The sequence below is a fragment of the Sus scrofa genome, chromosome 14 (assembly GCF_054392235.1).
Source record: "Sus scrofa isolate SSC_HxYL_T2T_F1_AM1 chromosome 14, Sscrofa_HxYL_maternal_Yorkshire_Landrace_v2.0, whole genome shotgun sequence".
Classification (NCBI taxonomy): domain Eukaryota; kingdom Metazoa; phylum Chordata; class Mammalia; order Artiodactyla; family Suidae; genus Sus; species Sus scrofa.
In genome coordinates this window covers 82,625,405-82,652,817 of record NC_139396.1, presented here as the reverse complement: position 1 = coordinate 82,652,817, position 27,413 = coordinate 82,625,405, and the positions used below count along the sequence as shown (strand labels likewise).

The window sequence follows — 27,413 nt, the reverse complement described above, 5'->3', positions numbered from 1 at the left end:
TAGAGAAATTAATCAAGAAAAAGAAATAAAATGCATACAAATTGGAAAGGAAGAAGTAAAATTATCTCTGTTTATGGAACCCATGATCTTAAGTGTAGAAAGCCATATCTCTACACACACACACACACACACACACACACACACACACACAAACCTGTTACATCTAATAAACAAATTCAGCAAAGTTAAAAGCAAGATAAAAAATTAACACACAAAAGGAGTTCCTGTCGTGGGTCAGTGGTTAACGAATCTGACTAGCATCCATGAGGATGCAGGTTCAATCTCTGGCCTTGCTGAATGGGTTAAGGATCCATTGTTGCCGTGAGCTGTGGTATAGGTCACAGATATGGCTCAGATCCTGCATCCTTGTGCCTGTGGCGTAAGCCAGCAGCTACAGCTCCAATTTGATCCCTAGCCTGGAAACCTCCATATGCCAAGGGTGTGGCCCTAAAAAGCCAAAAAAAAAAAAAAAATTAACACACAAAAATTAGGTGCATTTCTGTGTGCTTATAATAAACAATAAAAAAGGAAATTAAGAAAACAAGCATAGGGAGTTCTCATTGTGGCACAGCAGAAACGAATCTGACTAGGAACTATGGGGTTGCGGGTTCGATCCCTGCCCTCGCTGAGTGGATTGAGGATCCGGTGTTGCTGAGAGCTGTGGTGTGGGTTGCAGATACGATTCAGATCTGGCATGGCTCTGGCTGTGGCGTAGGCTGTCAGCTGTGGCTCCAATTCGACCCCTAGCCTGGGAGCCTCCATGTGTGGCAAGTGCAGCCCTAAAAAACAAAAAACAAAGAAAGAAAGACAGAAAAAGAAAAACAAGCATTTACAATAAATCAAAAAGAATAAACTACCTAGGAATAAATTTAACCCAGAAGGCAAAAGACTGAAAACTATAAAACATTGCTGAAAGTAATTACAGAAGACATACAGAAATGAAGACATCCTGTGTTCATGGATTAGAATAATGCTAAGATTGTAAAATGAAAATATTATCCAAAGCAATCTACGGATTTAATGCGATCCTTACCAAAATCACAATTTTTTTTTTTCAGAAATAGAAAAACCCAGGTGGGAAAACAGAAAAAAGCCCATTTTCCCAAACATGTAACCCCAGCCTGGGTCCCCAGTAGAAAAGCTGAGAACATACTTAGGGTAGCATCAACATAAGGACATTTTTTTTAAGACTTTCATGATCCCATTGAAACATTTTTTGACATAAGCATCTTGAGAAAAACTTCTGAATGCTTTAGATATTCATAAACACAGTGTTCAGTGCTGTGTTCATTTTCAGTTGCAGCTGGTGGTGAAAGTGGTGCGCCCAGGGCTCCTGGGCTTGAGGTGGGAGTCAGAAAGGCACTGGCAGCTTCCAGCCCCACCTTGTGGCCCCTTCTGCCCTCATCAGGGAGAGAGAGGCCCAGAGAGGTTTCAGGGACCCAAGTCCAAGACCCACAGCAGAGCAGCAGCAGAGCGAGGCTTCAGGCCCAGCACTTGCTGCAGAAGCCAGATACACGGACCCCACTTTCTGCACCCTGCCTGGAGCAGCCCCAACTCTTCCTTCACCTGCACATGGGAGGATGACCCCAGGGCCAGAGCAGACCCCTGCAGGACCACTCCTGGGGAGCAGCTTTTACCTGCACACCACCAGGAAGGGGCAGTGCCCCCGCCAGCCAGGCTGTGAGGTTGAGCAACCCGTCTCTAGGTTGGCTTAAACGAATCATAAGAGAAAACGCTGAGAGTTTGCCCAGACATAGAGCACTCAGTTCTCCTCCAAGCAAGCCATTGGCCAGTGTTGGGGCTCCAGGTCCAGCAGGTCCCATCCTAGAGCAGGGAGTGTGACCCCTGGATTCACAGATCCAGACTCTCTCCATCCACAGGAGAAGCCCACCCGGGCCCCTTGGGGGTGCTGGTTTCCAGCTGGTGGTGGACTTTGGGCACAAAGGCTGGGGCTCAGTTCTGGGGGCCTCCTTTTCTAGGGGTGCCAGAACCTGAAAACGCTGAGAAACTGCTCAGAGGAAGAGTAAAGAGCACTGGGCAGAGGCCAGAACCTGAACACAAAGCAGGACCCAGGACTTGAGCGCTGGCATCTGAGAGTCAGGACCTGGCGGGGGGTGGGGGGAGAGAAGAGGGGGAGCAGCCCCATGGTTAACTTGCATGGGCAGATTGTGTGTCCCTCCCTCTCAAGGGTCCTCATTGCCCCATCCCCCAAGACATCCCCAGATAAAAATGTTAGCATTGGAAATGAGCAAAGGGTGTGCTGTCACTCTTCTGTAAACATTGTCATAAATGAAGCATCTCTGGAAAACTGCTGTCATCATCAGGGGTCAGCAGTCAAGGGTGAGACAGAGGGTTTCCAAGCTTGGGCAGGTCATCTGCCCCCTAGGACACAGAAGCATCACAGCTGTAGGTGAATGAATGCACGCTGGGGCTGTGTTCCAATAAAATGTTATTTACAAAGGCAGGCGGTAGGCTGGATGTGGCCCCCTTCGTGCTCTTTAATTTGGCATCTAAGTAAAACCAGGGTGCTTTCAAACACAGCTGTGGCTGCAGCAGATGATTCTAGCACCCCACCCCCAAACAAATGCCTATGAAAATCCTAGAGTGCCCCTGGTCCTATATAACCTTTTCCTGATACAAGCCAGGGTCTCTACACCTGGCACTAAGTCGGGGTGTCTGCCTGGCCAGGAGGCGGAAGGAGCCAGGAGGTCTAAGTTAGTCCTGAAGACAGCAGTGTGGAGAGAGTTCACACTCCCTGCTCCTCAGATAGGAAATTGTTCTTCTGGTCTTTCTCCAGAGAACTGCATTGATAATAAACAGATTGACGCCAATGAAAACAAGAGGGGAAAGTTGACCCTTTCCTCAGGGAAGGAGCACATCCCGACTGGAAACCAGTCTGCTTTCTCCTTCCTGCCAGGCGGTAGGGGTGGTGGGGGACCAGGGCCTCCAGGACCCAGCAGACAGGCCAGGAGACTCACACGTGGCAGGAAGGGAGGGGTTTAATTTAGTCTGGGGATGCTGGATTTCTGGGAAAGGCTTGTACAGTCTCATTTCCTTGAGACTTCTAAGAAAAAGTGAGGTTCTCACTGCTTAGAGGGAGTGGAGATAAGATTTCCTAAAGGCAGAAAAGGCAAGACTTCTTAGTTTCTCCATGGTGATAATCATCATGTGTGGATGAAGGTTGCGGTTCCGATTTATTAAGGGCTTCCTAAGTGCCAGGCCCTGGGCCAAAGTTGCAACTTCCATTTTACAGGGAATGAAGCAGATTTGGGACAGTGTGTCCAAAATCTCACAGTAAGGAGAAGAGCCAGGGTTTGAACACAGGACTGCAGATCTCTTTGGGAAACATATTTCTTAACACCCTCACCACGGGGAGTGTGGTCTTGCAGTTGTCAGGGCTGTCCAGAGAAGCAGGAAGCAGAACTGAGGTGGGCAGTGTGTGTGTGTGTGTGTGTGTGTGTGAGAGAGAGAGAGAGAGAGAGAGAGAGAGAGATTGATTTTAAGGAATTGGCTCAGAAGATTGCTGAAGCTTGGTAAATCCAGTCTGTGGGCAGGTCCAGCAGCAGGAGACCTAGGGAAGAGCTGCAGTTCATGACCATAAACGTCTGTGGACAGAATTCCCTCTTCTCCCGGGGAAGTCAGTCTTTGTTCTCCTAAGGCCGTCACCTGATTGGACGAGACCCACCCACACATGGAGGGTCATCTGCTCTACTTAGTCCTGATTTAAATGTGAATTTCATCAAAAAATAGCTTCAAAGAAACATCTAGAATAGAGTTTGACCAAGTGTCTGGATATAGTAGCCCAGCTATGCTGACATAAAACTAACCACCACAGATCCCCTCAGCACTCCTGCATCACCTGGGAACTTACTGGTAACCTCAGATCAGGCCAACCAGGCCTACAGAGTCAGAATTTACATGGAGAGTTGGAAAAATGCCACTGCAATCTGCTGCTCAGCTCTAGAGCCCTGAATTTGTTGCACTGACTGCACAAAAGTCAAAATCTAAGGATGCAGGCATTTTAAGAATTAAAAAAAATTTTTTTTTTGGCTATACTGGTGGTATATGGAAGTTCCCCAACTAGGGATCAAATCTGAACCACAGCTGCAACCCCACTGTGCCAGACAGGGATCAAAGCAGAGCCTCAGAAGCAACCCGACCCGATACAGAGACAATGGAAGCTCCTTAACCAGCTGTACTGCAGCAGGAACTCCAAGAATAAATTCTTATACAGTTTGGACTAGTCAATAACTTTCAAGACTAGATCACCTGCTTCAATGGGTATTTCCCTAGGGGTCAGGAAAAGCCCGTCTGATAATAGTCCCTGCAGTCCCCTTTGTAAGAGAATTTACTCACACCACACGGGCTTTTGTGAGCCAGAAGAGTATCATTGGAGTTCCCATCGTGGCACAGTGGAAACAAACCTGACTAGGAACCATGAGGTCGGGGGTTAGATCCCTGGCCTCACTCAGTGGGTTGATAATCCAGTGTTGCTGTGAGCTGTGGTGTAGGTCTCAGACACGGCAACCTGGCATTGCTATGGCTGTGGTGTAGGCCAGCAGCTACAGCTCTGATTAGACCCCTAGCCAAGGAACCTCCATGTGCCGAGAGTGCAGCCCTAAAAAGACAAAAGACAGAAAGTCAGGAAGGAAGGAAGGAAGAAAAGAAAAAGAAAGGAAGGAAGGAAGGAAAGAAAAGTATCATCAACTTGGTTGAGAGGCAGGAGGTTTTTCAGTTTACTGATAAAAGGTCAAGGTCTCATATGGGCACCATAACATACCCAGAGACCTAGGTCCCCAGAATACGGTCATGGACATGTTCCAGAGATCACGGTGAACACATCAGAAACAGAATCCTGCCAGTAAGAGTGGTCCGTAAACCTGTGCCTGCCTTGACCCGGAGTCCACCTGAGGGGCCCATGGAAGCCTTGAGGTGGCAGTCAATGACATCTATTTCCAAGTTTGGGCCAAGGGAAGGTGTGGTGGGGCTTCCCAGAGTATTGGTGTGGTCCCATCAGCAGGCACCCAGGCCTGGTCCCCCATTCCAGTGGAGAAGAGCTGAGACTGAGGAAGAGGAGACCAGCCCTCACCTTCCCTGATGCCACTGCCCAGCCAGGTGAGTTAGGGAGGGCAGGTGGCTGCAGAGCAACCCCTGAGGGGCCTGTGGAGCCATGAAGGCAGAAATCAGGCCTCTGCAGAGAAGGACGTCTGCCAGCAGTGCTGGATGGGCATGGGGGAGGGGAGAACATTCTGGGGCTGAGCTCTGCCGTTTTCAGTGCCACTTGAGCTAAGCAGCATAAGGAGGAGACTTATTTCTTCTCAAATGTTGATGCTAATTTTGAAATCTTCCTATTCTAACAAGACATCAAATTATATAATAGAACACACAGATTGCCACCCGAGTGACAGCTCGCCCAAGAAAAGCCCACATGTTCTGCTCTGTTGTTCCAAAGCCTGTGCCGCCTCCATAGGCCCCACCTCCACCCCCACTTCACCAGCTCCCATGCTGGGAAGGCTCCACACAGCCTGCCCCCAGGGTCCACGCCCTTAACACTTGTTCCCCAGGCATGTTGTGAGGTTAAATGTCATCCCAGACTAAGAGCCACCCACTAGCTGCACCTTCTGAGAAGTTGGACCCCAGCAAGGCCCACCCCTGGCTAACTCTGCAAGGCGAGCTGAACAGCCTCAGAACTGTTCAGCAAATTCATCTGCTCAATGAGTCAGACTTGAGCTGATATGTACATTGGACGTTGGCATTAGCGCCTGGGAAAGAGAACAGTGAAAATTGAGACAGGATTGGTCCAAAGTCTCTTTCTTAGCAGAAGAGCTGAGCCAGCCTTCCCCCACTCCCCCACTTCTCTCATCTTTCCTCCTCCCGGCACCATGCAATGCCTGTAACTGCCAATCGCACTGGACCTGCTTCCTATCTTTACCACTACAGTGACTTTTCTCCTTCAGTTAGAGGGTAGCTCCCTCAAGGATCAAAAAGTCCCCCAGACACTGCTGTCATTCACAGCTGGCAGCAGCACGCAGCCCTGCCTTGTCCAGACCAAGTGACTGCCGAGCTGGCTGGGCCTCCAGCCCCATGCTTCCTGGCCCTCGAACCTCGCCCAGCGTGGGTGACTTGCTGTTGAGCTATGGGACAGGACCTGCTTGACTGCAGCAAACATCTTTAAGATAATCATCCTGGAAAAGTCTTTGCAAAGGACTGGACAGGCACATCTGGACTCCAGAGGCTGATCTAGAAAGGAAACATGCCCCAGCCCCCATCTGCCTCTCGGAGAACCTGGGACTCATTCTCAGGCTGGGGTGAGCCAGGGGCATCTTCTCAGGTCTAACCAGGTGAAGCATCTCTTCAGCTTCAGGGCAGCCAGTGGCTTCGCTTTTTCCTGAGCCATATTTTGTACAGGAAAAGACACACATCTTTCCAGCTTCCATTGATCGCCTCTGCACCTGTATAAGAATAATCACGGTTATTGGAGCTAAGACATGTTGGTCCCCTGCTCTATGTCCTGCCTTGTCCTAAGCATTTTATGTGGCTGCTCTGGCTGAAGTCTCATCACCACCCCATGGGATGTGAGCATCCCCATCTCATAGAGAAAGAACAGAACCTTTAGGGACAGTGACATCCGAGATGTCACAGCCCACAGCACAGAAAGTGTTTCAAAGCCAAAGTCCTAAATCATCATACAATCCGGTCTCCCCGAACCTGCACCAACAACCAGCCTTCATCAGAGAAGCGGTGGCCTCCTGCTTTCCAGGCCTTCTGACCTGGGGACAGGCTCCTGGGCTACCCTGGTGATGTTCTAGGCCACGGGGGCCGGTGTGTGGGGGTGGGGGTTGTCAGGTGAAGAAGTATTGCAGAAGTTCTTCCCAAAACTAGGCAGGGTGTTGTCTGCTTGGTCTGCAGCCCTCCTTCTACGGCTGGTCTGCTTTCTTGTCTGGAGCTCTGCCCTCAGCCAGCTCTGCAGACCCTCTTCTGAGCACCCCCAACTCAATACACTTCCTCCTCACTCTCGACTCTGAGCTTCTGTGTAAGGTTTCTCTGGATCCTGCCCCAGGCTCACCTGCAGGACAGGGGTGGCCCCTCACTGGCCTCATGTCTGCCCTGGGCCTGGACTGGCCAAAGATGCACAGCAAAGCCACAAAGCAGGGCTCAGAGAAACTGAGTAAATTTTCCCTGGTCTTATAGCCCCTGGATGGCAATATTTCCTTGAGTTAAGATTCCCCAACCCAGTCACACTTTCCTCTGCACCATCTTGGCCTGAGCACTGGCCCCCTTCACTGGGTGAAGGACAGTGGAAAATGCCCCAGAGCAGACTCCGGTGGATGCGCCCTCTGTCATGACACTGCTGTCCGCACTGGGGTGCAGGGGATCAGACAGAGAAGCTGCCCAAAGGGGACAGTTGTGGGCTGGATGCTGAGAGAACTGAGGGCTGGGGAGTGTGAGAAGGGGGTGGGGAACACGCATCTTGGGAGGAGGAAGGTCTCAAGTGAAGAGAGCCCTTCTCCAAGTCCCTGTCCGGAGGCAGCAAAGGACATCAGCAAGTGGACAGCTCCATGGGGTAGGGGAGGAGTAGAGGGAGCGTGTGACCCCAAAGATCTGGGGTGAGACAGATGAGCTTGGGGCTGACCTCTGTAGCAGAGAGGCAGGGAGGGCCTGTGTAGGGACAATGCCCTTAGAGGACAGCTGTGTGGCCAGCGGTGTCATGAGTGCTACAAAGGAGAGACAGTGGGAACAGATGGCAAGAAGCTGGAAGGGGTTCGTTGCAATAATCCCGCCTCCAGCCACACCACACCTTGGTCAGGTAGGTGAACACCCAGTCTTCCCCCAAGAGGCTGGGCCATGGATGTGGGCTGAGAAGCCAAATCCCCCTGCCTGGCCCCCGAGGCTAGAGTGCTTGGCTCCTCCCAGCTGGGGGGTGGGGTTGGGGGTTGCCTGCAGAAGGACCTGTTGCTGCAAAACCTCTACTCCTCCCTGGAGTCTCCCTTGGAGGAGGTTTTGTTTCTCTGAGGGTGACCCACACACCACTGACATCACGCCATGCAGAAAATTGTTGAAATGTGGATGCTTAGGCTCAGAATCCCGCCCTCAACACACATCAGAGCTGGTTTTAGGAACAATACTATTTATGCAGACTTTTAAAACAACTTTTATACGAGGTCCCACTGTGGCACAACGCATTAAGAATCCGACTGCAGCAGTCTGGGTCACTGCAGAGGCGCAGGTTCGATCCCAGGCTGGGAGACTTCCGTATGCTGTGGGTATAGCCATAAAAATAAAAATATAAAACAAAACTTATCATATATTGTTTCTATATTGTAATTCCCATAAATAATATATTTGAAATATTTAAAACACAGGAGATAGTGACATGCACCGAAGTCATGGGGAGGGGATGGCAGAGAGGAATATAAGAAAGGAAATAATAAAATTACTTACAGGGTTAATGGGGCCTTGGGTTTTATATGCCCTGGTTTTATTCCTGAGGAATGGGAAGCACATGCCACTGATCATCAGCACCTGTTATTCAGAGGGTTTGATACCTCAGTATTTGTTATAATATTCTTTGTGCCATCCTCATTTTTAATTATTTTTTCTGAAGGGCAGCGCAGGGAGAAGGACACCTCACACTGACAGCAGTTTGGTTCCGTGGGCGCTTCCTCACACACCTTTGAACCCCTCGGCAGGACAACCAGGATTCCACCCTCCGTGTCTCACAGGAACTCGAAGGGCTGGCAGGAGTGGATGACTTGCTGAGTCTGGGACCAGTAACCCTGCCCTGACTTGGCAGTGGCCTCCCTGACTCCAGGTTCAGAGCTCTGGGCTCTGTGTCACCTGCCCTGAGGTTCAGGACACACCTGGGCCTCCTGGAAGAAGATGCTGCCACTGAAACCAGGTCTCAGGGGAGCCTACAGGGGAGATGCCCGAATCTGCTGGGGGCTGTGCCCAGGAGGCCGGGATCCCAGATGGGGACCAGGAGGTTGTGGCAAATCCATTCACTCACCCAACCATCGTCTAGCAACCTCCCGCCATGACCAAGCCCTTCTAAACTCTTCTGATACAAACAGATGGGCAAAATCTCCTCACATTCCACAGGTAGAGGTGGGTGCTCTTGGGCCCCTGGGGGTGAAGACAGAGATTCTGCCTGGGGCAGGTCCTCACTCGCTCTGGAGCGCTAGGCTTTGGATCACATTCCTCCACAGAGCCTACCTGGGCAGCTCCAGCTGGTCCCACCAGGTGCAAAGGCACAGAACCCACGGGAGGGTCTGGTGCTCACGCACCTCGCTCCCCTCCCCCTCCATCCTCCTTTCCCCTTGGTATCCGGGCAAGGGTCCCTCCTGCCACCACCTCCGTCTCAGTCTCTTCGTTTACTCTCCTCCCTACTTGTAAGGTTTGCTTTGAAAGTTTGCATAGGAGTTCCCTTCATGGCTCAGTGGTTAATGAACCCAACTAGGATCCATGAGGACTAGGGTTCAATTCCTGGCCTCCATCAGTGGGGTTAAGGATCCCGCGTTGCTGTGGCTGTGGTGTAGGCTGGCAGCTATAGCTCCGATTCGACCCCTAGCCTGGGAAACTCCATATGCTGCAGGTATAGTTCTAAAAAAAAAAAGAAAAAAAAAGAAAGTTTGCATAAAGCAGCTCCATGGTGGCTCAGTGGGTTAAAGATCTGGTGTGGTCACTGCTGTGGCTGGGGTCACTGCTGTGGTGTGGGTCTGATCCCTGACCCAGGAACTTCCACAGGCAGACTGAGCCAAATAAAAATTGCATAAGTAATGCCCCATATCACTTCTTGCTCTTCCAGAAGCCCCTTCCTTCTCCCTCTTGGTGGAGACAACTGTGCAGCCTCCACTCTTCACTGTCCTGCAGCCACAGCTGACCTGCTGTGAGTCCTGACCACCCGCTTTCCATCTCAATAGCTGCCCCCAACTTGAGCTCCTCCTCACCCTGATGTTTTCATCCAAAACACATCAGCTCCTAACACAATATTACTCACAGCTTGGGTCTGCTGCTTGTCTGCCCCTCCCCCGCCTCCATTACAAGCTCCTGAAGGCAGTTTTATCTATTCTGCTTCAGCTGCATCCCCAGCACCCAGAACACCCCCTCCCCCCACATACAGCATTCCTTTAATAGCTGTATTTTGAGTGGATGAGAAGAGAGAATTATTCACCAGAAGCCACCAGAACCCAAGCATGTGGCCCTGGAGGTCTGAACAGCTGGCAGGTGGTGTCAGGACAGACCAGAGCACAGGTGTGTGGGAATGACAGGCTTCCGAGAGCCTCATAGCCTTCAGGTGACCTGGACAAAGCCAGGACCTTGGGAGGGAGGAGTCTGCTGGGAATTAGAGCCTCTGGGAGCCTGGGAGGGAAGAGCTAGGCTTGCTGTCCCAGAAACCTAAACCCCAGGCTGACCCTACCAAGCTCAGTTCTCAGGCCTGAGGTTTCATTTCCCCAGCTCCAGGGACAGTGTGTTGCCAGAACTCAGCCTCTGCTCCCTGGTGCAGGATAGAAAATCAAACTCGGAGACAGAGTTTTGGGTGAAGGAGAAAGAATAGCTGTATTGCTTTGCCAGGCAAAGGAGGATCACAGCTAGCTAATGCCCTAAAGACTATGCCCCCTTTAGGAGAGATTGTGAGGTGGTTTTCTAATTTGGGGAGTGAAAAATAGGACCACAGATAAGGATCAGGGTAGAGGCAAGCTTGCACTGTTTTCAAAGCTGGTGTTCAAAGGTCTGGTGGTCTTCTTTCCAGAATAAAGAATGCTTCATTAACATCTTTCATTTGTTGGGGGGTTTAGTTCTGCAGAACTCAAAGATATTGTTATCTATATTCCTTGAGGAGGAATCAGGACCCTGTCCCAAGGCTGCACTGTTGTCTCTTGACAGCTCCTCTCTGATCTCGGCATCCCCTCCCTTCTCTGATTAGCAACTGCCCTTTGGAACCCAGGGAAGGTCATGAAGGCTGAAGTTTATTCCCTAAAAACAAGAAATGGGGGACACAGAAAGGCTTGTGTGCCCAGGAGCCCCACAGGACCCTGCTTGGTTTCAAATGCAGGCCTGTTTGTCTCAAGGGAGCACAGCACTAGGTGATAAAACCGATAGAGGTAAGGCTTTAGGATGAAAACTATCTCTTTCTAAAAGCTCGCTCCACAGCTTACACAGAACATAGGATACACATAACAGATATCTTTGGGAGTCAGACTTTGGGAGCAAGAGGTCACTCAAGAAACCAGCTTTTAAGTGCAATTCGGTACAAATATTTATTGAGCGCTCACAGTGCACCAGGCTCTTTAGGGCTGAGGGTAGGAGCCATCCATTAGAGCTGCCTCTGCAGTCCTTCCCCAGGGAGGTGAGGAGGGGCCTCCATCCGTTTAACATGCAAATGTGAACAGTGCTCCTCCCCGGGCAAAGCTCCACCGCTCTCTCATTTTGTTATAGCTTTTTTCCCAGGGAATGGAGCTTCCCAAGAGAAAAATCAGCATTTTCAATCTGCGCTGTTGATTGTTCACAGCTCCACACCCCTACCACCCCGCCCCTTCTTTGCCAGAGTCGATTGTAATTGCTGGTTTCTCCCCCGCCCCCATCCACAGGATTTCATATGGTTCATCTCCAAGCCTCATTTCATTTTATAGCCACCATTTTCTGGCTTTTCTACCAGCAGATGTGGCTGAAGCAGCAGTTTCTCAGATTGGATGACCCAGGATCTTAACATCCAGAGGGCTGTCTCTTCAACACTGCACACTTGAGCTTCCTATAAGCCCTTACATTGTATTCGTTAAGTCGGACTTTAAAAATTCTGACATCCGCTCAGGCAGTAGGTTAGAGAAGGCATGCCTCTCCTGTTTTCCACCATATCATCAGCCATCTCTCCTCATGCTGCACCAACACCCTTAGCATTTAGGGACTGTGGGAAGTGTAGGGCTTCAAGGCCTCTTCAAGGAGATAAGACTCAAAAAACCTCTGGCAGAGATAAGAATTACCAGAACCTTATGGCCCCACCATCTCATTGTCATCGTTACAAAGTTCCTGAACCACAATCCCCCCACCCCACAAGCAACCTGGCCAACTTCTCCCTGTCCCCTACTAGGAAAGGTATGTGGCCCACTCCTCACTCCACCTTATAGGTACCTTATAGGCCCCCATCCAACCAGCAAGTGTATCATAAGACCCTTCTTTCCCCATCCAATCAGAGGTCAGCAGGTGTATCCTGAGACCTTTCCTCTCTCCCTGGGCTATAAAAACAGACATGACCATGCACTCAAGGTCAGCTCTCCCTGATTATCAGGAAGTCAGCCCACTATGTTAGCGCATTTCTTGCCTCAATAAAACTGTCTTTTCTTCACCCTGCTCTGAGTCTGGAAGTTCTTTTCCAACCTGTGCACGGACCACAGTAGGCAGTAAGAACAGGTGGTCCTTCTGGGGAAGTGACAGCGGTATCCAATGTCCTATCCTGAGGTGTGGATGCTGAGTTGCATATGGGTCATGGTCTTGCTCTTGGCTGAATAGTCCCGATTCCTTTATTCCTGGCTGGGCACCATCCAAATCCACTCTCTGGCCCTCCTGGAGATTCTTCCAGCTCTCTAGGACAACGCAGGACTTCTGCCCAACTTAACCTAGATAGATGGGACTGTTGGGTCAGAGGGGAAAATTCTGCCAATTCCAGAGTCTAATAATGTAATGGATTGTTTCTAAAAACAATGGACAATATCTCATTTTAACAGGACCCTGGAAAAAACGGACAATGATTTTAGCCAGCTTGAGATTTTTGGTCTTAGCCTGGAAATTACTTGAAATTTTTCCGCCATTTTATCTATAACACATTATTGATTACATGTAGATTTAAAAAAAGAAGAATTAAAAACAGAAATCTTTGCATATGAACTGGAAAAAGCATCCAGTCCAGAGCAAGGAGTCCTGGAGCATCGCCGCTCAGACCAGGGGGACCCTGGGTGCAAACTCACCATGTGGCCCACTTGTGCCCTCAGCCTCCTGCAGCACCTTCCTCTCACCAGCCTCCTGGCCTCACCTCCCCACCATCTTCCCTCCTTGGCCCTGTAAGCAGGGATACAGGTCCTCTTCAAACAGCACTGCTTCCCAGACCTCTACCCACACCCCTTGACACAGTGTCCATGGGAACACGTGCAGCTGAGGGCTGATCACATTCGTGGGATCAGCCTGGCCATAGCCACAGGCCTGGGCAAGCCTGTTGATGCCAGAACTCTTGCATTTAAGAGCGAGTGTGCAGGATAAGAGGACGAGGCAGCCTCTCTCCCTTCAGGAGATCCAGGAAACTTGGGGGACAGGGAGGCAACAGGAGTGTGAAGAAAGATGATAATCTGATTCACGAAAATGTCCAAGTGGGCTTCATATAAGCAACTAATCTGCTGTATTTTCAACTCAATTCTATGGATTGAAACTTCATTTCTTCATAACTTCTCTGGAACACATCTATAAATGTGAGACATGATTGTATATATGGGTAAGTAATTCCTAAATGAAAGCAATGAATCAGTAGACTTTGTGAACTGTACAAGAAACTTGCAGGCTTGATTTTGCTGAGAATGTGGGAATTCTGGTGGCCAGAACAGCTGGAAGAATGGGATTTTTTCAAGACGCTGCTCCCTGGGGATTTGGTGGGAAGCCCCGTCCACGTCCTACCTAAGCACCTGGGGAATAGGCACCTCCCCGTCCACTGGACCTCTTTCTAAGGACGTTTTTAAATTTTGGTCATCAAAGCAATACATTTGATACCTTTACTCCATCACTTAAAAGCTGTGTGATTCTGTGTTAGATCCGCAGGACTGCCATAACAAATTCTACAAGCCGGGTATCTTAAAGCACAGCATCTCTTGTCTCAGTCATGGAGATCAGGTTGAAACCCAAGGTGCCACAGGGCCATTCCCCCCCTCTGAGAATTCAGTTTCCTCATCCATCAAATGGGAAGTTAGTCATTGTTATCCCAAACAGCCGTGCAGATTGAGTGAGTTATTCCATGAGAAGTGCCCGGCACAATGCCCGGTGTTTGCTAAGCACTCAGTCATGGTTAACTGTTTTTTTATTTTTTTTTCTTTTCCTTCCAGTTTTATTGAGATGTAATTGATATACAGCCCTGTACAAGTTCAAGGTGTGCAACACCATGGTCTAACTTACATACAAAGTGAAATGCTTATCACAAGTTTGATCCATCATCTCATACAGATACAAAATTAAAGAAATAGAAAACAATTTTTTCCTTGTGATGAGAGCTCTTAAGATTTACTCTTAACAATTTTCACACACAACACACAGCAGTGTTAATTATACTTATCATGCTGTACATTATATCCCTACCTAGTACTTATTTTCTTATAAACAGAAGTTTGTACCTTTTAACCACCATCAACCAATTTACCCTCCCCCTCAACCTGTCCTCTGGTAACCACAAATCTCATCTCTTTTTCTATGAGCTTGTTTGTTTCCTTTTGAAGTATAATTGACATACCACGACCTTTTAGTCCCTGGTACACAGCACAGTGATTAGATATTTCTACACCTTAAAAAAGGATCATGTTAAATCTGGTTACCATCTCTCACCACACACAAATATTACATAATTATTGACTATATCCCCCACACTGTATATTTCATCTCTGTGACTAGTGACTCACTTATTTGGTAACCGCAAGTCTGTGCCTCTTAATCTCCCTCATCTATTTCTCTCCTCTGCCCTGCCTCCCCCCACCCCAAACCACCTCTTTGTTCTCTGTGTCTGTGAGTCTATTGCTCTCTTGTCATGTTTTTCCCTTTGTTTTACTTAGATTCTACATATAAGTGATATCATAGGATATTTGTCTTTCTCTCTCTGACTTCACTTAGTCTGATCATCTCTAGGTCCATCCATGTTGCTGCAAATGGCATTATTTCATTCTTTTTTATGGATGAGTAATATCCATTGTATATATGTACCACATCTTCTTTATCCATTCGTCTGTTGGGGGACATTTAAGGTGTTTCCAAGTCTTGGCTATTGTGAATAGTGCTGCTATGAACATATGGGTGCATACATCTGTTCAAATTAGAGTTTTCTTTTGGGGGGGATAAATATCCAGGACAGGAAATGGTAGACCTATTTTTCATTTTTTGAAGAAACTCCATACCATTTTCCAAAGTGGCTGCGCTAATTTACATTCCTACCAACACTGTACAAGGATACCCTTTTCTCTACATCCTCACCAACACTTGCTTTTTTTTTTTTTTTTTTTTGATAATCGTCATTCTGACTGATGTGAGGTGATTCTCATTGTGGTTTGATTTGTATTTCCCTGATGATTAGTGATGTTGAGACTCTTTTCATGTACCTGTTGGCCATCTGTCTATCTTTTTTGGAAAAATATCTGTTAAGGTTGTGTGCTCATTTTTCAGTCAGATTTTTTTATATTGTGTTGTATGAGTTCTTTGTATATTTTGGATTACCCTCTTATTGGAATATTGTTTGCATATATATTCTCCCATTCAGTAGGTGGCCTTTTTGTTTTGTTGACTGTTTCCTTAGCTGTTCAAAAGCTTTTTAGTTTGTTGTAGTCCCATTTGTTTATTTTTGCTTTTGATGCTCTTACCTAAGAAGATGTATCCTAAAAATCATCACCAAGAATGAGGTCAAGGAATTTACAGCCTGAGTTTTCTTCTAGGAGTTTTATGGCTTCAGATACTGCATGCAAGTCTTTAATACATTTTGAGTTAATTTTTGTTTATCATATGAAAGAGTGACCAGTTTCATTCTTCTGCACGAAGCTGTCCAATTTCCTAAACACCATTTATTAAAGAGACCATTCTTTCCCATTGCCTGCTCTTGGCTCCTTTATCATAAGTTAATTGACCATATATGTGTGGGTTTATTTCTGGGCTCTTGACTCTGTTCCACTGATCTGTGGGTCTGTTTTTATGCTGATATATTGTTCATTATTCAATTTCCATTCTTCATGACCATGCTGTGGGTTGAGAGAATAGCAATCTTGAGAGGAAAAAGGAAAAAAAGAAAAAAAATCACTTGGCACCAGTTACTAATACAGATCCAGAGGCAGGATCTAGCCTGAACTTAAGACTCCAAATGTCCACACTTTCCTGAAAACTAAGAAAAAGCTGTGTGCTAGAGATTTCAAAAGGTTTTCACATTCTGTTTTGTAAACCCAGCTTGAGAAGAGAGGAGGAGGGCTGAGGGGCAGACCAGGTTGTTTCCCAGCCCATCTGTCTGTTCTACTCTGTTCCCTGCAGATGTTTAAAAACCACCCCAGGGAGTGACAGCTAGTGCACCTCACGGCTCAGGAGTTTTGGTCAGAGAAATTGGAGGCTCCAACTAAGAAGAAGCTGAACTTTGGACAGGGCTCTGAGAGGGCAGGACCGGGAGAGACCACCAAGCCTGCCTGAAGGAGGCAGGACAGAGGACTGAACGTAAGAAGGGGTCCCGAGCACAGTGCTCCATCCCCCGGGTCAGTGACCTGGAGGGTGCCTCCTTGTTCCATTTCCTTATGAAGATGACCTTCAGCCTGGCTCGTTGCAGAGGCCACTGCATCCCAGTTCATCTCCCAGGGACATGGATCCTGCTCTAGGATCCTGCTCTAGGATCCTGGCTTCGACCTGTGACTTTCTGGCGGGGTTCAGGCTGCCTTGATCCCACCCCCACCCTACATATAGCTGAGAGGAAATGCAGTCTGTTTGTCCTGATCAGCACCTGGTCATACAGGGTTGAGTTGGCTTCTCTTTGTACCCTCTTGGATTTGGGATGCAAGCAGTACAGGGCCAGCCTTGGGCTCTGACCTGCCAGAAGCCCTAGCTCTGGTCTACTTGCTTCTTGGCTCTGCTCGGTTTTTTGTTTTGTTTTGTTTTGTTTTGTTTTTTTCTTTTTATGGACACACCCAAGGCATATGGAGATTCCCAGGCTGGGGGTGAATCAGAGCTGCAGCTGCCAGCCTGCACCACAGCCATGGCAATGCCAGATCCAAGCTGCATCAGTGACTTACACCACACGCAGTTCACAGCAATGCAGGATCCTTAACCCACTGAGCAGGGCCATGGATGGAACCCAAAACCTAACCAGGTTTGCTACTGCTGAGCCATAACAGGAAATCCAGGCTCTGCTCTGGTTTTAACAGGTCTCCCCGCCCAGGTACTTGGCTCTCGGCACTATAGCCACACGCCTTCTGCATAGCATCCCCGGCTCCAGAAACTCCAAGGACTCCCTATAGCCAGTATTTCTCTACCATCTTGGCCATATCTCCCTGCAGCCTGTCCCTCTTGAAACAAGAGGCCAACCAAGGAAAGTGAAGCCTTGAGTCCCGCCCACAAGGTTCTCAGGAGGGACTTTGTGAGGCTGGAGATTCAAGCAGCACTTTCTGGGCTTATGGGGCCAAATCAACCCACGGCTAGTGGAGAGTCTGTGCCCTGACATTTTTTATGAGCTCTGGACTTGTAGGTGTCCAGCTGTCTCTGGTAGGAAAGCCACAGTGCCCAGAGAGTGAAGATTTACACCTGAGCACACCCAAGGCACACTCTGGGGCCTTGAAGGAGTGACTGGGAGGACTCTGTGGAGGTGCCAAGCTCCTACCTCCGACTGTTAATGTAGATGCGGTTTTCTGAGCCTTCTAGCTGGTGATGCTTGGGAATATTTGGGCTATGATTATAAAACTATAATTAGACTATAGCTGATAACACTGTATCATGTAATTGAAGTTTGCTAAGCGAGATCTTAAATGTTCTCACCAAAATGAGGGAAAAAATGAAGAAAACTTAAGCCAGTGGACTAAACAATTGATCTGCTGAAGTTGTGGAAGAAAAACTGGTTTTTCAATTGGTTGGTTTTGAAAATGGTTTTCCACACACCCCACCCCAACACTAACATTTTTTGCTGCCCCATCCACATCTGTTTTTCTTTCACCAGAAGTCCTGGAGTGATGCTTAAAAACAGGACATAGTTTCATCCTCACCCTGTATTCTCTGTGTTATGAGATGCCTTTGCTGTGCCAATATATCAGATATCAATGTCAGTGCTTTCCAGCCTAAGGGCCAGGAGGCCCCCAGAGCTGGGCACGTTGAATTTATGCCCCTTTGCAGAGAGGAAGGGAGAACCCACAGCATCCCAGTGCAGAGAGTCAGAATGCACTTGCAGGACTGGGCTGTACTGGCTGCTTGGGGAAGGGCTGTAGGAAATGGGGCTTGGATTGGATGTTGTCAGAGAGTGGGGGCCACTTATGATCGGGTATCTTAACCAACCTCATGGAGAATGAGGGCTGGCAGGCCCAGCTACTGCCCAAGTCGGCAGGAAGCATTGGCCTCTTGCATCAGCCAGGGAGGGGCAGGTCTGGTGTTTGCATTTGTCTGAGTTGAGACCTGACTGCAGAGCAGTCCTATCTCTCTCATGCTCCATCATGGTCATCACAGTCTTGTGCAGTGTCGATGTTCCAAAAAGACATTTCAGTTTAACAGCAGAGCACCAGCCTCAGAGGACCAGGCCGGCCTGGGTGGGGCTTCTGTTCTCGGTGAAATGAAACACACTCTACTTTGAATTTATCTCTGGGACTTTGTTTTTCTTTTACCACCCGGTCCACTATCTAGGACATAGCTGTAAATACTATATTTGTTTATCCAAGAAAACCTTGTCTTTTGGAAGGCTTCTCAGTAGCCTCCCGTGTTCACGGCTCTCTGTTGGGCAGAGATCACAACAGGGCACCACTTGGCCACTCTCATTCCCGGGGACCTCAGTGTGGACACCCCTCTCCCAGGTCAATGTGCTAAAGCCGGACCACAACTCAAACAGGGAAGAGAACAGGTTGTAACAACTTAGGTTTCACACTCAAGAGATCTGAAGGTGACTTGCTCAGAGGAGAGGGGCTGATAGTGGAGGACAAAACAACTCTTCCACACTGAGAGAGGCCCTCGCAGCACTGAGCACTTGGAGGGAAGTGGCCTGGGCAGTGGGGTGAGGCCTGGTCTTCTGGAAGAGTCTGCGGGCTCTGTTATCACAACCAGGCAGAAGAGGGTGAAGGACTTTACACCATGTGCTGTGTTCCATGACCCCGTCTCCTCTCCCTGGAGCTACGAGACCATAGCACACATTTCCAGATGGGTCCCCCACTTTGTGCTGCAGAAAATAACTTGGGCAGACAGCCTTCCCAGGCCAGGGGGTGCAGGACATCCGCTGTTAAATTCTTGAGAGCCAACCTAAAAAGGGGTCTAAGCACCCCCCTAAATCCAAACCACCTGATTCCTTTGCCTGGACACGGGGCTGGAGTCTACCCAGGATCCACCTGCCTGAGGACCCCCAAACATGCTGGGTATGCAGATGCCCCAGGAAACGTATTAAAATATAGATTCCTGGGTCCTGTCCCTGGGTCCAACTGAGAAGGTCCGAGGGGCCCAGGAATCTGCATTCTTAAGCTATCTGGCCCAAGGTGTTTTTATAAACCACAAGGAGCTTGGGAGCCACTAATCTGGTCCAATGTTTCTCAGCTAAAGAGGGGATGTTCAGACCATGGAGCTTTACTTTCCCCAATAAAATATATGTGTGTGTATGTATCTGTCTTTGTCTCTGCGTACATCTGTATCTGTTTATATGTGTGTATCTGTGTGTCTGTATGTGTGCGTCTGTGTCTGTGTTTCTGTGTCTGTATCTCTGTGTGTGTCTGTATATGCTTTTCTGTGTGTGTGTCTGTGTTTCCGTATGAGTCTGTGTGTCTGTCAGTGTGTATGCTGCCCTTTCTGTCTCCTTTCTCCTTATGTTGAAATGCTCTCTAGAGAGATTTTTGGAAAAGCTCCCAGGGATTCTAATGCCTCACTCCCTCCCCTCCTGCTGTGGAAACCACTGAAGGGGAGCAGACTCTGACAGCCAAAATGTGCCTCTTTGGCAGAGGGATTATCTTGAGCTGATTATTTTTAAGAAACAGCTTTCACGGAAGAAGCTCTGAAATACAACTAGTTACCCTTTATAAGGGATATTCCCATTTATATAGGAAATCTCTACTTGTAAGGGTGTCACCCTCCCAGGAAAAGGGGGGTGACTCAACCTCTAGAAACCCTTATCAGTGGAGAAGGCAGCAATGCTGACCTGTACAACGACTTACCAGGCTTTGTCTAGACCCTCTCATAACTGGCTTCCCACCCAGCATCTTCTATTGTCTTGTGCCCGAGATGGCATTTAAGGTGGTGTTTGGGCCCTGTGAGGGGAGCTGCTTGGCTTTCCTGGATCTCCGCCATGTGTACAGGTCACATGTTACTAAACTTATGGGGTCTCAGCCCAGAACCCAGAAAGTGGAGGGAAAGTCTTCTCCACCCTCCCACCCCCCAACCTCTCCCAGGGGTTTACAGAGAGATCCCGTTTGCAGAGCAGCTCTGAGTCTGAGGAAGGAGCCACCTGCTCACTGGCTGTACTACAGAAAGAGCCAGGCCACCAGGAGCACAGCCTCAGCCCAGCGTCCCCACCCTCAGGGTTCTAGGGGGCTCAGGCGGAGCAGGAGTGGGTCTGGAAGGACTGGGAAGGGTGGGAAGCCAGCAGGGCAGGGGCGGAGCCGGCACCCAGAGGGAGGGGATTCAAAGTGAGGCAAAGCTGCTGGAGGAGAGGCCCTGGGGGCTCTCCTGAGCTCATTAACTTGCAAATCGGTTTTCACCCCTTATCTCTTAGTAGCACCTTTCTCAGTGGCCTGAAGAAAAGGCAGCTCTGCTACACAAGCTGCTGCTGCTTCCTTGACTCAGGGGCCCTGCGGAGCCACCATCACCCACAGCACCTAATAATAGGGGGGTCCCTACACTACGAATGCTTCCCAGAACCCAGAGATCCCCCTACACCCAAAAAGGAAAATGAAGCTTCCAAAGGTGGCCGGCCCACCATTGGGAAAATGCAGAAACCCACAGAAAGAGACAACCTGAGAGATCCAATTAAACTTCCCAGGTGAAAATCCTGTGACACCAAGGGCTAGAGAATGCACATGCGCAGTCCTCCCAGCCACTCACCTCTGCAGACTAGCCAGCCCTCGAAGCCCAGAACACGGTCCTCTACCCACAAGCACAGAGCCTGCCCCAGACCTACCCACCCAGAGGGTAGGGTTTGCACAAGCCCAGTGCAGAGATTGGTTCCAGGTCCTCTAGGGTGCAAACCACAGACAAGCAGGAAATTTTGCCTACAAGGATTTGCTAATTAGCCAGTTAGACAAAATTTAGTTCTGTGACAGGGCTTGCCTGTTTCTGAGCCTGGTCAGCCTTTACAGTACAGACAGGCAAAAACAACCTGACTTCCTGGGGTTATTTCTGCTCAGCCACAAGCCATGAGCTGCAGTCACTCCATCTTTGTCCGTCAGATGTATATTTCATTGTCATCCCTTCCAACGCTAACACTGGGCAACAGAGCACAGAGAAAAGGAATTGAGGGTGCCTGCAGGCTGTAGGCAGGGATGGGTTCTCCCCAGGAATCCGCTTCTAGCATCTCAACTGCTTCCAAATCTGCCTCTTAGAAGATTCCCCGTTACTTCTGAAAACCACGCAATCTATTGCTTGAAATTTTCATGGGCTTCAGGTAAAAGTTTTGCCAGAGTCCTTAGCTGCAGGCAACTGGGAATGTCTACTAGCTAAGACAGAAAGAGATCTAGATAATTCACAGAATTCTCAGGAGCGCTAAATGGGGAAAAAAAAAAAAAAAAAAGACTGTAGACAGAGCTTCCAGAAGATGGCCCCTCCACCACTGTCCCCAGGAGGTCACTGCCTCTGCAGTTATAGGTTTAAGGTTGTGCCTGCATCCAGCCCTGGGATGGTGAACCTGGGCTGCTGCAGCTGAGGCCAAAGGCAGGCACTACACATCTCATCGATGACCAACTCAACAGACTTGTCTTTCTGATCCGCCCACCCCCCAGCCCTGATCCTCTGAGGCTACCTGTCCCCACCTATGTATCCCCAGCACTTGACTCAGGACAGAGTGTCTCCACTAATGTCTTGTCTCCAGGCAGCTAAGAAGGCAGCTGCCTCTCATTCAGGGCAAGAAAGTTTTCCCAGGCCCTGGTCTGTGGAACTTGGATGGACAGTCTTGTGTTTTCTCCATGTGGCTCACCTGATAAGGGGTTTATGAACTGTGGCGAGTGGTTCTCTTGTTCATCTAATGTGGCTTTGTTGGGTGTGCACAACATCTGTAATGCCTGTGACCACTGCACTCCCCAGTGAGAGCCTGCCTCAGCCTTCCTCCCGGAAACCTGGCCAGACGCCTGCGTCTCCTCCTGCTGGTGACCTCGTGGGGTCAGGGCCTCTCCCATCTGGGATATCACTGCCTCTAACACTGCTCCAGATTGGTGCCTGGCTTTACAGCAGGAGCCTAATCCATGCTCTGCAAATAAGTGGGGCCTTCCTCAGGACTCAGGGGCCAGATGGGCAGGAAAGGCAGTGACTTCTGAGTCTGCCCAACCTGGAGTGATGGGTGCTGTCACTCTGAGCCTCTGCCAGGCCTGTAACTCAGCACAGTGAGAGTATGCCACTCTCAGGCAGGGCCCATGTCCATGAATGAAACCCCCAGTGGGAGAGCTCAGCAAAGCCCCATTCAGATAGCAGCACAGCAAGAAGGCCTGGAGGGTTTGCAGGCTCCCTGCATGGTTGTCACTCACCATTTAAGGCACAGAACCTATTTAATAGAAATCACATGCAAATTCTTTCCTTCCATACCTCAAAGCTGCAGACTCTTCCCCAGTTCTGGAGCTCAGACGCCAGGGCTGTCCTTGGCACTGAGGGGGCATCACGGGTGAGCTGGCCACACTCAGGGAGCCAGCCCCAGACTCCAGACATTCAGCCTCCAAGGCAGAGCGGGGCCCCCTCATCCCGTTCTGGCCCTTCCCAGTCACTCTCTTCTGTCTCCACCCCTCCTACCCCTGCTTCTGTGAGTCTAACCAAATGTCCCTATAAGACATTCTCACTTCCCTCAGATCATTCTCTGAACAGAAAATGTCCCAGTTTGGACCGATTTCCACCCACATGGGTTGTGGCCTATTCTGCTGGTCCTGGGGTCTCATCATGAGGGATAAGGTGCAGTTTCTCTCCTGGAAGGGCAGCTGGTGATTCTGTCTGGACCACATTATAGAAGTTCTGGGGCAGAGGGGCTGACGCTCACTCGGTGCCAGGCTCTGGGGGAGTGGGAGGGAGGCTGCCTCTGAGCTGGAGGTGGGAGGGGAGTGAGTTTTCCACTGTGAGGAGAATTCAGGCCAAAGGAAGGAGGAGACCGTATCGCAAAGGAAAGGGTGGGGGACACCCTGTCCCTAAAGCAGAATTTACAGGGGGGAAGGAAGTAGGAGGCTTCCCACCTGCTGGGGGGGCAGGTGGGCCCTGGAGCCACAGGACGAGTCTGAGTGGCACTCCCTCTTCTGCCACCTGCAGAGTCCAGCCCTGCCTCCATACGAGGCTGCATCTCGATGTTAAAGGGCCCGGGCTCCCTGAGGTTCCCCTGTGCCCGCTCCAGTGCCCCCAGCATCATCTCTGGGGAGACATCCTCCATAAATGCCTGATGAATAAATGAAGTTCCCTGGTGGCCTAGGGGTTAAGGATCTCACATTGTCACTGAGTAGCTCAGGAACCTACTGCGGTGTGGGTTCCATCCCTGGCCCGGGAATTTCCACATGCCATGGGCATGGCCCCCCCCAAAATAAATAAATTTAAAAAATTTTAAAATAGGAGTTCCCGTCGTGGCTCAGTAATATCCATAAGGGTGCAGGTTCAATCCTTGACCTTGCTCAGTGGATTACGGATCCTGTGTTGTTGTGAGCTGTGGTGTGGGTTGCAGATATGGCTTGGATCCCCCGTTGCTGTGGCTGTGGCGCAGGCCAGCAGCTACAGCTCTGATTGGACCCCTAGCCTGGGAACCTCCATATGCCGTGGGTGCAGCCCTAAAAAGACAAAATAAAAGAAAATAATAAATGAATGGACATCTTAGTCTCATAAAGTCCATCCAAAGCACCCACAGGGGACTGGCCTGGTCAGATGGGATTTTAGGGAAATTGCTCCAGCAGCAGGTGAGAGGGGCCGGGTGCAGGGATGGGGGGTGTTGGAGGAAGGATCGGGTTGGGGTCTGTTATGATACTCCCCCAGGTCAGGCCTCCCTTTGACTCCTCTAGTACTGCAGTGCTTCCCACTCTCTACCCCCATGGCTGGGAGAACTGACCACAAGCCCAGTCCCAGGGGCCCCTGGGTCCAGCCTGGACCTTCCAGGCTCCATTGGCCAGCATCTCCAGTCTGGTCCTCAGGCCTGGCCATCACTCGTTCAGTCTGTGTGGATTCTGGCCACAGCTCTGTGCCAGTTGGTGCATCATACGCTGAGCCCTGAGGGGGAGTTGCCTTTGTGCTTCTGTTGTCACTCCTGGTGACAAAGGCCACTGGCCACCTGGCGACAATGTCCTGAGAGTGGCCCCTGCTCACTCACTCCCAGCAGGAAGGCCCCACCCTGGAAGGCGCTGCGTTCCCCTCAGACAGCAGCCTGAGCAGCTGAGTGACATGGGGGCTCTCACTGCAACCTTGAAGCGGTCAAGGGAGCAGTCCCTTCTAGGTGCACAGCCCGTGGACTGTGGGAATGCACAAGGAAGAGTTTGGAGAGGGATTTCCAGCCCTCCCAGAGGGGTGCCTGGCCCTCATCAGGCTGTGCCTGGGGGGCCAGAGGTCCCAGTCTCTCCAGCTCCCAGGAAGGATCAGGAGACCAGGACAGCAAGACAGTTGTTTCCATATGATAACAGCCTTGACACGAGAAAAGGAGGTGAGAGCAGACCGCCGACCCCACTCACCGCCCGCAGAAGCATCTCCATGCACACATGAAGACTGATGGAGTCTGGCTAATCCTGAACCTCTTTAAGGCTTAGAGGGTTGGTTCCTTAATAATTAATTGTAGCCCTACTTGCAATTTTATTGCTCAAGATAACATTTTTTACGTCAGCTTGCTTTCTAGTCCCATTAAGAAATTATTAATAATAAAAAAGAAACTATTATTAATGGTGATTTAGTAAGAAATTATTAATAATTTCTTAACAAAATGGAGGAAAAGCTTATATAAAAAATTGTCTTAAGCAACCAGATTGTGAATAGGACTATAATTACTTCTGTTTATAATCAGTTACAGAGATATTAATTTTTTTTTGGTCTTTTTGCTTTTTCTAGGGCTGCTCCCAAGGCATATGGCAGTTCCCAGGCTAGGGGTCGAATTGGAACTGCAGCCGCTAGCCTACGCCAGAAACACAGCAACACGGGATCTGAGCCGCATCTGCAACCTACACCACAGCTCAAGGCAACACCGGCTCCTTAATCCACTGAGCAAGGCCAGGGATTGAACCCGCAATCTCATGGTTCCTAGTCAGATTTGTTTCCACTGTGCCACAGCAAGAACTTTAATTTTTAAGTAAAATGCACATCATAGAATAGACATGTGAATAATGCGATTTTGAATCATACAGATAGGTTTTTAAAATGTTGAGTTGCTGCCTCCCCAGTGCCCCACTTCTCCAAATCTATGCTGAGAAAATTAAACCTTCCTATCTTGCTTCCTTAGGCCTCAAATGCAGATTTTGCTTCCTTTCTGCTCTCAGAGAGATATAGTCTGGCCCTTTCCCAAGCCCTTGCTGTCCCTCATGTAATCTCTGTCTTAGTGGTTACATTTTTTTTTTTTTTTTTTTTTTTTTTTTTTTTTTGCCACACTCTCAGCATGAAGATGTTCCTGGGCCAGGGATTGAACCTGAGCCATAGCAGTGACCAGAGCCCCAGAAGTGACAATGCCAGGTCCTTAATCAGGAGCTTGTCTCAGGCTCTCAATAAATTGTTACTCCTTGAGGGTCACAAAGACTGGGACATCCACATCCTGTGTTAAATGTTACGGCTTATCCACAACCCACATATATAAATGTGTGTGAAATGATTTAAACCAAAATGTGTTAGAGGGAGTTCCCATTGTGGCTCAACAGATTAAAAACTGACATAGTGTCCCTGAGGATTCAGGCTCTATTCCTGGCCTCTCTCAGTGGGTTAAGGATCTGGCATTGCTGCAAGCAGTGACGTAGTTGGAAGATGCAGCTCAGATCCAGTACTGTCATGGTTGTGGCGTTGGTGTAGGCTGCAACTGCAGCTCTGATTTGAATCCTGGCCTAGGAACTTCCATAAACCACAGGTGTGGCTGTAAAAAGGAAAAAAAAAAAAAAAGTGATAGAAAACTGACCTGTAAAGAAGCCACAGGGAGCATCCAAGACCCGAGCAGCATGTTTCCTGTTATCTTAATTCTATGTCTTATACAAGCTATATAGCTAGGAATATTTAGTTCTTTCCCTAAAGAAGCTCAGTTTTCCATCCTTTGCTGTGCACCCTTGGCACTGGAACCCACACTCTTTTTCTTGAACCCAAAGTCATGGTCTAGAAGTGGAGCTCCTTGTACCTTCTCCTTTAAGGTACACCTCAAAGCCCAGTTGTCCTGTTTCTGAGGGCTGCTTTCAGGAAAAGAGAACTAGGAGGCTCGGGAGGTGGAGAACAGACAAAGGCCAGATGGAGAATTGGTGTGACTATAAAAAAATCAAGCAAAGAAAGAACCATTTGGTGTTTTTAAAGATGAAGAAAGAAACGTATTCCATCTGATATTTGGCTCCATATGTTGCAACTAGAGATGCAAGAATTCTTGAGAGAGCCTGAAAAGTTATTTTCAAAATTTTGTTGAGATGCGTTACTTCACTAGATGGTATTTCAGGGAGATGGGAGGGTCTGAGAATGCCAGTGTTCTCTGTAAATCGGATGGAAGATGAGGAGCTCAGCATAAATGGTGGGCACATAAGGCTCCCTTGGCTAAGAGGGGGAGGGGGAGGGGGGAGCTAAGGGAGTTAGCACAAGAGTGGAAAAGGAGAGGGGAAGTTTAACTCAAGAACATATGTAGGAAAAGAAATTTAAAGAGAGGCTATATTTGACTAAACAACTTAGACAGCAAAGACAAAAGTCCCCTCAAAACTAACCCCAGCAAACCTAATTCTGAATGACAGACACCAGAGCTTTGGAGTTTTAAGAATGGGGTTGTGATCAGACATTTGCATTCTTTTTTTTTTTTTTTTTTTTAATGGCTGCACCTGCAGCATATGGCAGTTCCCAGGCTAGGGGCTGAATTGGAGATGCAGCTGCTGGCCTACACCACAGCCATAGCCACACCAGATTTGAAGCGTATCTGTGACTCACCACAGCTCACCGCAACACCAGGTCCTTAACCCACTGAGCAAGGCCAGGAATCAAACCTGCATCCTCATGGATACGAGTTGGGTTCTTAACCCACCAAGCCACAGTGGGAACTCCCAGACATTTGCTTTCTTGACATGGGGATAGACCAGCCCAAGGAACAGACCTGGGCAGCACTAAGCTCTATAGGCTAGCATGTTGGGAGCCACAGAGGAGAGATTGGGGGGTGAAGTAGCCCT

At 49.1% G+C, this 27,413-nt stretch overlaps 1 protein-coding gene across 1 annotated transcript in view; it reads right to left on the bottom strand.

The window, feature by feature from the left end:
• Positions 1 to 995: 995 nt before the first annotated feature.
• Positions 996 to 27,413, bottom strand: part of LOC102163174 (uncharacterized) — a 75,637-nt gene continuing 49,219 nt past the window's right edge. Inside the window, exons 4-5 of the mRNA XM_084997484.1 lie at positions 8,443 to 8,523; positions 996 to 6,452 (exon numbers count right to left, since the gene is read on the bottom strand). The gene's annotated coding sequence lies outside the window, so the exon portion shown is untranslated. The remainder of the gene's footprint in view (positions 6,453 to 8,442; positions 8,524 to 27,413) is intronic.